Here is a 9622-nt window from a genome sequence, read left to right as displayed (position 1 = left end):
GAAAGATCAAAGACAATTTTTTATATACCTCCGACTGGATTCGTCTGAAAGAAGAAAGTCATATACACCTAGGATGCCTCGGGGGTGAGTAAAACACAGCCTAATTTTCATTTTTGGGTGAACTAACCCTTTAATCATTATAAAAAATATATATATATTTTTTTTTCACAATGCACATTGTTTCAAAAGCAGCTTTGCAGAAAATCATGTTAATATATTTATAATATGTTAATATCTGCATGCCTTAGAGTCACATTTATCAGATTACAGCTGGATGATAATATAGATGATAGATATACAATCAGACGCAATCATTTCGCACCAGTGCTATTTCAGCATCATTGATATACTATCATAATGTTTTATTAAAATTTAGAATTTGCTTTTATATATAAAGTTTTAGTAATTTGTGTGTTTTATTGTCATTTTTAGTTTTTTTTAAAAATATGTCTATAGTCTTTTATTAATGATTTCGGTTTTAATTTGAGTTATTTTAGCACATTAAGTTAAACCAAATGAAAATGAAAAATGTTGCCTTGGGTACATGTTTAAGGTGTTTTTTTACTATTATTTTATTTATTTTTTTTGTTAACTATAATAACCCTGATATGCATGTTGACAATGTTGGATATACATATATAACCAACTTAAGAGCCGGACACTAATACATTCATAGCATTTTTCAACAAATTAAAAAAAAATGTATTTATTAAAAAGATTTGCTATACACGGTATATTTAGCTTTCTTAAAGATAAAGCACAATAAAAGACAAAGAGATTATGTAAACATCTCTGTCCACATTTTACTCCAATCATGGCATTCAAGGAGATAATGAAGGATAGAAATAGACCGGATCATGAAGAGTGGCAGTACATGCTGTGTTCCTGGTTGTTCATCTAAAGCTGCTATTAACAAAGCTGTGCTGTATAAAGCGCTATATGTAATTGACCATAATTATCATTTATACTCAAACTTGATTTTCTTCATCAGGAAGTAAATTAAAAGTCATTAAACAAGTGCAAGCAGTAACTTTGGCACCACTTTGATTTGACGTAACACGTCTATAACAGCTTTTTCTGTTATAATATGCTTTTTCTAACACAAAGAGCTCTTTGAAAAACCCAAAACGTTAGACTCGGCTGATCTTTATGAGCTGAACTGACTGAAACAGACGCTTTTACTGAAGCAACAAAACATGATTGATGGAGAATCACGTAAAGCTGAGCTGCTTCAGTCCAGTAAGTGTTCATCTGGAGATATTACTGCAGTTATTCTGACCTTTACTTGATCAAAACCAGTCAAGATTTGACACGAGAAGCTCCAGCTGAAGCTGGACGTTTGTACAATTACACTAAAAGAGCTTTGACTGGATAAACCACTCTAAACTATCAATCAGACAACAGAAGACAAAAACTGTGTGACCAAAACTCATATTAGTTTAATCTTCCCCATTACATTCACAAAAATAACAAATAATCATGAAGCATTTCAGCTTTATTCACAGACTGAAGCATGAAAGCATGAAATTACAGACGCCGCTGTTTATGGGTGTTTGGAATCAGATCCTGGGAAACAAAAAGCTTCAGGAAAACATCTTGCTTCGGATGCCAGTTTCATTTGCTTGAGCTTTGTTGTAGGAAATGAGAAACCACGTAATTGTTGCATTCGAAATCTAGAGATTAAGAAAACAATCTTCTTCTGCAAAAACAGGAAGTCATATAAATCAAATACCAGTAATATCTAAGATATGAGAACAACTTCTGACTTCTGCTGTGTTTTGCAGTTCACTGCAGAGCATCCATTGCTGAGACACTGATGCAGTGCTACATTTCTCCAAACCTGATGAAGAAACAAACTCATCCACATCTCGGGCTCTACATCAAGAGTTCACTGATAGAAAGTCATGGAGAAGGTGATCTGTTAGCAGTTGTTTAAAACCCCTTGAGAAAGAGAAGGTGTTTCACAGGCTCTTGTTTTCCCTTTTTCTCAGACTAATATGTCTTCATTTTGAGAGCAGGCAGAAGATGCCGTATTAATGCGATCTCGCCGCATGGCTGAGTGTGATTAATTACTCAGAGGTCCACCTCTGAACCGGATTTGCTCGTGTACAGCCGCTCGCTGGATCCGTGCCGACCGGTTCATCTCTATCACGGAGCAAATGAGCCATCGTGTGCGCAGAGAGCTGCTCAAATGGGGATGAATGGGATCTGGCTTTCTGCAGCGAACACACAAGCAAGCCTGCGTTCTCGCCGAGGCCTCCGAGTAAATCAATAACCTCGACACTAATGAGACTTTAACAGCTAATGTATGTTGAAGCCACTAATTACAAACTGAGACAAGGAAAATTTGCCAGCTGGTAATGAATCTAATGGAAATGAGCAGTAAATAAATGGATGCTTGAGAGGGAAATAGTTTGTTTAAAGTTGTATATATTTAGATTTTCGATTGGTTTGCACTGAATAAATATGCATGAACAAAGACAGTGACTTACTTTGAAAATAACCTTCACTCAGAAACTGTTAACAAATTTCACAAACAATTACAAAGAAATTGGAAGCAACACTTTTTTTTTTAAGAAGACTGAAATAGTATTTTCTTGTACTCCAATATCTTTGTTTACAACTTTGAATAAATTAATTTTTTTTACATCAGTAATTAATTATTACCTGTTTTATCTGATCACTAACGGGATGGAAATTAAGAAATACAGAGAAGATAACTAAACAGAGAGAAATATTCTGAATAAATTCACTGTAAAAAAAAATCCACCAACTTCAACCTAAAATTTAAAGTATAATCAAACTGGCCGTACAAGTCATTTCAACTTGTATTAAAATTAAAACCATAAAGTTAAAATTGTTTCAATTAATTTAACGAGTTTAAGTAATAAAAAACATATGTTGCCATGACTTACCGATCATATTTCTTTGTTTTTTTTTTTAGTTTTGTTGTTTTTTACAGTGGTGGTTGTATAAAAAACAATGAAATTTTTATTTTTGTAATTAAAAACCAAAAACAATTAATTTTATAGAAGACCAGTGTGTCGATTTTTTTCCCCAAACGAGCCATCGTCCAATTAGATTCGAGCTTAAGGTTATTACATTAGAAACACCATTCAGAAAGCAACATTACATTCTTCAAACACAGCTCAATACTTTGTATCTTTTTCTAACAAAGCAAATAGAACTAGAACGCACTCGCCGCCAATCTATGGCGCTCCTGTGCTCTTCTCCTTTATCTGTACCCACATGTCTTTTTATTTTCCTTTCCTCATTTAATAAATCAAAAGCTGGTCCTTGCTGCTGTCGAAATCCATTCTTTCTTTTTCTGCGCTTTCAGAGTTAAATCACTGCGGCTGCTTCTGAAATCAGTGAGGGTGCTCTAATCTTAATGCACATCTATCTTGATCTGTAGTTTTGACCCGTCCATTGCTATTTCGAGAGGGAAGCGTGCATAAATGTGCAGATGTCCTTCTTGAAACTTTGAAGTGTGTATGTGTCTGAAAAACAATTTTTTACAATCTCTGAATGGATTATATATAACAAAGAGCGCCCCCTTCATAATCACTTCTCTTTGTTCATCGCGATCTCACAAAGTTCAGTTATAACTAATGAATCTCTTATTTGCATCAGTGTACTCTTTGTTTGTTATAGTGAGAGGATTCGTGAGCTTCTAACTTAGACGCTTCTGATTGGCCATTGCGTTCAAGAAATCAGCAGATATGTCTGTGATTGGCTACTTTGCTCAACGCTGCTAAAACACATTGTAAAAAGAAACCTTTAAGGCTCCACAGAGCACGAACACAAATACGCACTGGAGCGTTTGCCAGATCGGTTTCACTACTATCCTATTTTGATAGGGTAGATATTTTAAATAGCTTGAGAGCTCTACCATGAAATCCAAAATGAGCCAATATTTGGCATGACATTTCAAAATGTCTCACTTTCAACATTTGATATGTTATCTATATTCTATTGTGAATAAAATATACGTTTATGAGATTTGTAAATTATTCCATTCCTTTTTTACTCACAATTTGTACAGTGTCCCAACTTTTTTGGAATTGGGTTTGTATATAGAATAAAATGGAAAGAAACCTTAAACACAGGATGGATGACTCTTCCTCAAACTTTATTTTTTTTTATTGAACAGTATCAATTTACACACTCAAATGGGGAACAATAAAATGCATATGGCAAAATATACACTTTACCAATCACATCTCCATCATACATAAATGTCCATGTGTGTATATATGTATATCTCTACATACAATAACAATAAACAAAACAAACATTCTTTAAACATTTGAGGGGGTTTCAAGGAGGAAAAATAAATAAATAAAATAAATAAAATAAAATAAAGGGTTCAAAATCTTACCAGTCTTAAAAGGAAAGAGACTCATACATGGTTATATACAATTCCCCAAGGGATTGATTATCTTTGGATAAGTATTTTAAAGATTCTAAGTATTTTTTACATTCATTTTTAAAGCAATTTAAAGAGGGTTTACTCTTATTCCACTTACGTTTGTGTATATGATATTTACCCATTGTAATAATAATGTTTAACATCAATTACATGTTTTTCGAAAGACCATCTGCACAACCAAAAACCAAAACGGTATGGAATATCAGTGTTGCTATCAATATTTAGCCAGCTGTGAAGATCCTGCCAGAACTTCAATGTGACTGGACAAGAAAAAAATTAATGTTCAATGGTTTCAGGCTCTTCTAAACAAAAAAAACACAAGGATCTACTTCAAAACGGAATCTTTTCCGTAAAATTTCAGCAGCTGGATACACATTATTAATAATCCTAAACTGAATAGCCTTCATTTTAGGTAGAATCGGCCATTTAAGATAATTACAGAATTTGTTTTTAAATATTTCATTTTCAAATTGTTTTACTTTTGAAGGTGTATTGAAGTCTGTAAATAATTTACATTCTAACACATTCCCTATTACTTTGTTCTTACATTTTTTGTCCCCAATATATACTTCTCCAATCTTTAACTCAGGCAATTTAACGGATACATTTGAATACGTAAGAGTGTTTTGTATTATTTGTTTTAAAGCAAGAGGGATGGCTTTTCACAAAGTATTAAATTCTCTAAAGGAACATTTTATCTCAGACTTCTCCAATTATGTTGAATAATTTGACCAGTTACATCTAAAAGATCTACAACATATAAAACATTTTTTTCATACCACTCTTGTTTGAATACTGTCTTTCTCCTTATTGTAATGGTTCTGTTATTCCACAATGTAGAACCATGCGGTGTAAAATTTTGGGTGAATATCATTTTCCAATAATACAAAATCTGTTTGTGGAATTTTGAAAGCTTAATTGGCAATTTGGAAACCTCAAAATCACATTTTAGCAAAAAATCTAACCTTCCAACTTTCTTGAATACGCACTTTGGTATATGAAACCACACTGAGTTAGGCTGTGCTAAATACGTTTTAATCCAGTTCAGTTTAAGTACTCCAACCGTTGATTCAAATTCAGTGGCTTTCAGACCTCCATTTTTATATTCTCTAATCATCTGAGATTTTTTAATATAATGAGTTTTGTTTTTCCATATAAAATTAAACATAATAGAGTTAACCTTTGTTATCAGTTGAGGAGAAACATAAAGAGAGTAACATGGGTAAATTAGTTTAGATATGCCTTCTGCTTTGGTCAAGAGGATTCTGTCCATAATAAACAGATCTCTCATAAGCCAATGATTAAGGGATTTTTTCATACTGTCAATTCTCTCATCTATGTTTACTAATTGTATCTCTTTAGACATTATTAAACCTAAGTATTTCACTTCAGATATATTTTCTTCATTACATGAAAACAAAGGGAAAAGTTCACTTTTTTTTATTTAGGCATAAGCCTGACGCTCTAGAGAAAACTGAAATAATATTCAGGGCTTTTTAAACTATAGATTTATCTTTTAAAAATATTACTGTGTCATCAGCAAATTGACTAATTTGATATTCATAATCAGAAATGGTTATTCCTTATCAGTTGAGGAGAAACATAAAGAGAGTAACATGGGTAAATTAGTTTAGATATGCCTTCTGCTTTGGTCAAGAGGATTCTGTCCATAATAAACAGATCTCTCATAAGCCAATGATTAAGGGATTTTTTCATACTGTCAATTCTCTCATCTATGTTTACTAATTGTATTTCTTTAGACATTATTAAACCTAAGTATTTCACTTCAGATATATTTTCTTCATTACATGAAAACAAAGGGAAAAGTTCACTTTTTTTTATTTAGGCATAAGCCTGACGCTCTAGAGAAAACTGAAATAATATTCAGGGCTTTTTAAACTATAGATTTATCTTTTAAAAATATGACTGTGTCATCAGCAAATTGACTAATTCGATATTCATAATCAGAAATGGTTATTCCTTTTACTTGAGGATGGTTGACAACTATATAAGCTAACATTTGAGTGCATAATATAAACAGTTTGGGAGAGATTGGACATCCTTTGAGATTTAGTCATACCTGGATTAAGGGATATATAACTATAAATGTTGTTATAAAACATTTTAATAACCTTGCAAACCCTTCCCCAAACCCAAACATTCTAAGCATCGTAAATATAAATTCATGCTCCACCGTATCGAATGCTTTAAAAAAATCTATAAATAAAATGAGGCCTTCTGATTGTATCAATGATTGAGAGTCGATCATATCCAGGATTAGTCTAATATGGTTTTGAATATATCTTTCCATAATAAATGCTGATTGATACTCCTCTACAAGTTTCCCAAGTACATGTTTAAGACGATTAGCATACACCAGGGCAAGTGATTTATAATCTGTGCATAATAGAGTTATTGATCTCCAATTATCTAATAATAGCAATTGTTTTGTGGGTTTAGGTAGCAAGGTTATTAAACCTGTTTTCATAGTAGGTGATAAGCTTCCTTCCTGAATGCATTCTAAAAATGCATTATATAATAATTTCCGAATATCTTTCCAAACATGTTTTAAAAATTCAGTAGTTAATGCATCTATACCTGGTGATTTACTATTATTCATTTGTTTTAAAGCTACATCCATTTCCTCTAAAGTCAACTCATCCTCAATTAAGAATTTGTCTTCCTCATTCAGTTTAGATATTTTATCTCTTATAATCACAAAGAAAGAATCACAATCAGCTTTTTTGTAATTGGATTTATAAAGGTTAGAATAGAACAGAATTACTTTTTGATCGTCTGTTATAATTTCATTCATCTTAAGCGTACTTATTTTTTTCTTTGTTTGTCTTTGTTTTTCAAGGCCGAAAAAATATGATGATCTCCGTTTTCAATCCACCGCGCTCTTGATCGAATATAAGCTCCATTTGCTTTTTCTGAATACAACTCATCTAGTTGAGATTGCAGTGACTGTAATTCTGCTGAATTTTCTCGTGATTCTTGTGTATTACCTGACAATTAGTTTATTTCTCCAATCAGTTCCCTTTGTTTTTGTTTTCTCCTCTCTGATAAAAATGTGCTATTTGTTTAACCTTAAATTTAAACCATTCCCATTTATTTAAGTTAGAGAATAGAAAAGAATTACTTTTTGATCGTCTGTTATAATTTCATTCATCTTAAGCGTACTTATTTTTTTCTTTGTTTGTCTTTGTTTTTCAAGGCCGAAAAAATATGATGATCTCCGTTTTCAATCCACCGCGCTCTTGATCGAATATAAGCTCCATTTGCTTTTTCTGAATACAACTCATCTAGTTGAGATTGCAGTGACTGTAATTCTGCTGAATTTTCTCGTGATTCTTGTGTATTACCTGACAATTAGTTCATTTCTCCAATCAGTTCCCTTTGTTTTAGTTTTCTCCTCTCTGATAAAAAATGTGCTATTTGTTTAACCTTAAATTTAAACCATTCCCATTTATTTAAGTTAGACATATCTAGCTTTTCAATCTCCTCAATGAGAGCCAACACCTGTTGATAAAATCTATCATTCTTTAACAAGTCATTATTAAACTTCCACATATTAGGAGAAATTTGAGGACTGATAAGGACAGAGTAACCATACAGTGATCTGTAAATCTGACAATTTTACATAGTTCACAAAAAATAAGCCAATAATCTAATCTCGAACATTGTCCATTTCCTGAGGTCATTCTTTAACAAGTCATTATTAAACTTCCAAATATTAGGAGAAATTTGAGGTTTCTTAAAGACTGATAAGGACAGAGTAACCATACAGTGATCTGTAAGTGGGGCAGCTGTAATTTTACATTCCGAGACAATTTTACATAGTTCACAAGAAATAAGCCAATAATCTAATCTCGAACATTGTCCATTTCCTGAGGAGTTAAACCATGTATGCTGTTTGGGTTAGATACCCTCCAGTAATCAACCACATTTACCGTTTTACAGAAATTCAATATAGTATCATTATACACAGAATGTGAACCTCTTTGAGGTCTCCTGTCTAGCCATACGTCAGGGACTATATTAAAGTCACCCCCTATTATCACATTTTCAGCATTATACTTTTTTCCCCATTCATTTATCAATTTACCAAGTTTATCAAACATTTCTCTATTAGCCACTTTGTTATTATAACCATAAATACAGAGTAATATATAACATTTGTCATGAATTTCTACTGCTATCATTAACCAGTGGCCTTCTGTGTCCCCTTTATGAACAATTACAGAGCCTTCAAATCTGTTAAATAATACCATCACTCCAGCTGAATGTGAATATCCATGTGCAAACTAGTGTTGTTTTTGGCGGCCTGTTTTAATTTTAGTTTTAGTCTAGTCTAGTCTTTGTGTGAAACTGTCATTTTTGTTTTTATTAGTTTTTTTGAAAACTCATGACATTTAGTCTAGTTTTAGTCAATTAAAATTGTATTTTAGTCTCTTTTTCGAAATGCAATTCTATTTAACCCAGTCAATATAGTATAAGTACCTAGTAGTATAGACGAAACAAAACTTTTATTTTAGCCAAACCCATTTCAAACAAGGTTATCTTATTATATTATTGTTACCTTATAGACTCAAGAATACATCCATTCCAAACACGGAAGACGCTCTGATTTGAATTTACAACATTTATTTTACCAACCAAACATGTTAGAAGTACACACGCATAAATTTAAATAAAGACGAACCCCGGGTGGCCGGCCATCGGTCCCTTTCTCTGTGTCAGACTTAACTTTGTTTGGTTTTCATCTACTAAATCAGTGTTTCCCAACCTTTCTTTAGTCGCGCCACCCTTTGGAAATTGTAACAAATTTGTGGCACCCTACAACATTAATTTTGTCACAATATTTGAATTTCTAACTTCGATATGATAATTTGAAAAGTATAGACATTCGGTACAACAGGGTAGAACTGCAGAATATAACGTCATACAGATGTTTTTAATATAAAAAAATGTGTCTATCAATGGTGGCAATCAGTAGGCTCATTTCTAATGAAGAGACCAATTTATATGACAGATTTTAATGTAGGCTTTTATTCATAAGTAAACATTGTGAGATAGCTAGTTATAATGGTAATTAAACAAAGTTTTGCTCACTCAGTGTATTTTTGATTTTACAGCTGGGTAATTTTGTTGCAGTAGCACAAGATAGCTTGATTTAAAACTTTGAAT

The sequence above is a fragment of the Sinocyclocheilus grahami genome, unplaced genomic scaffold (assembly GCF_001515645.1).
Source record: "Sinocyclocheilus grahami isolate Dianchi unplaced genomic scaffold, SAMN03320097.WGS_v1.1 scaffold2817.1, whole genome shotgun sequence".
Taxonomy (NCBI): Eukaryota; Metazoa; Chordata; class Actinopteri; order Cypriniformes; family Cyprinidae; genus Sinocyclocheilus; species Sinocyclocheilus grahami.
Note: the sequence above shows the minus strand (reverse complement) of the source record.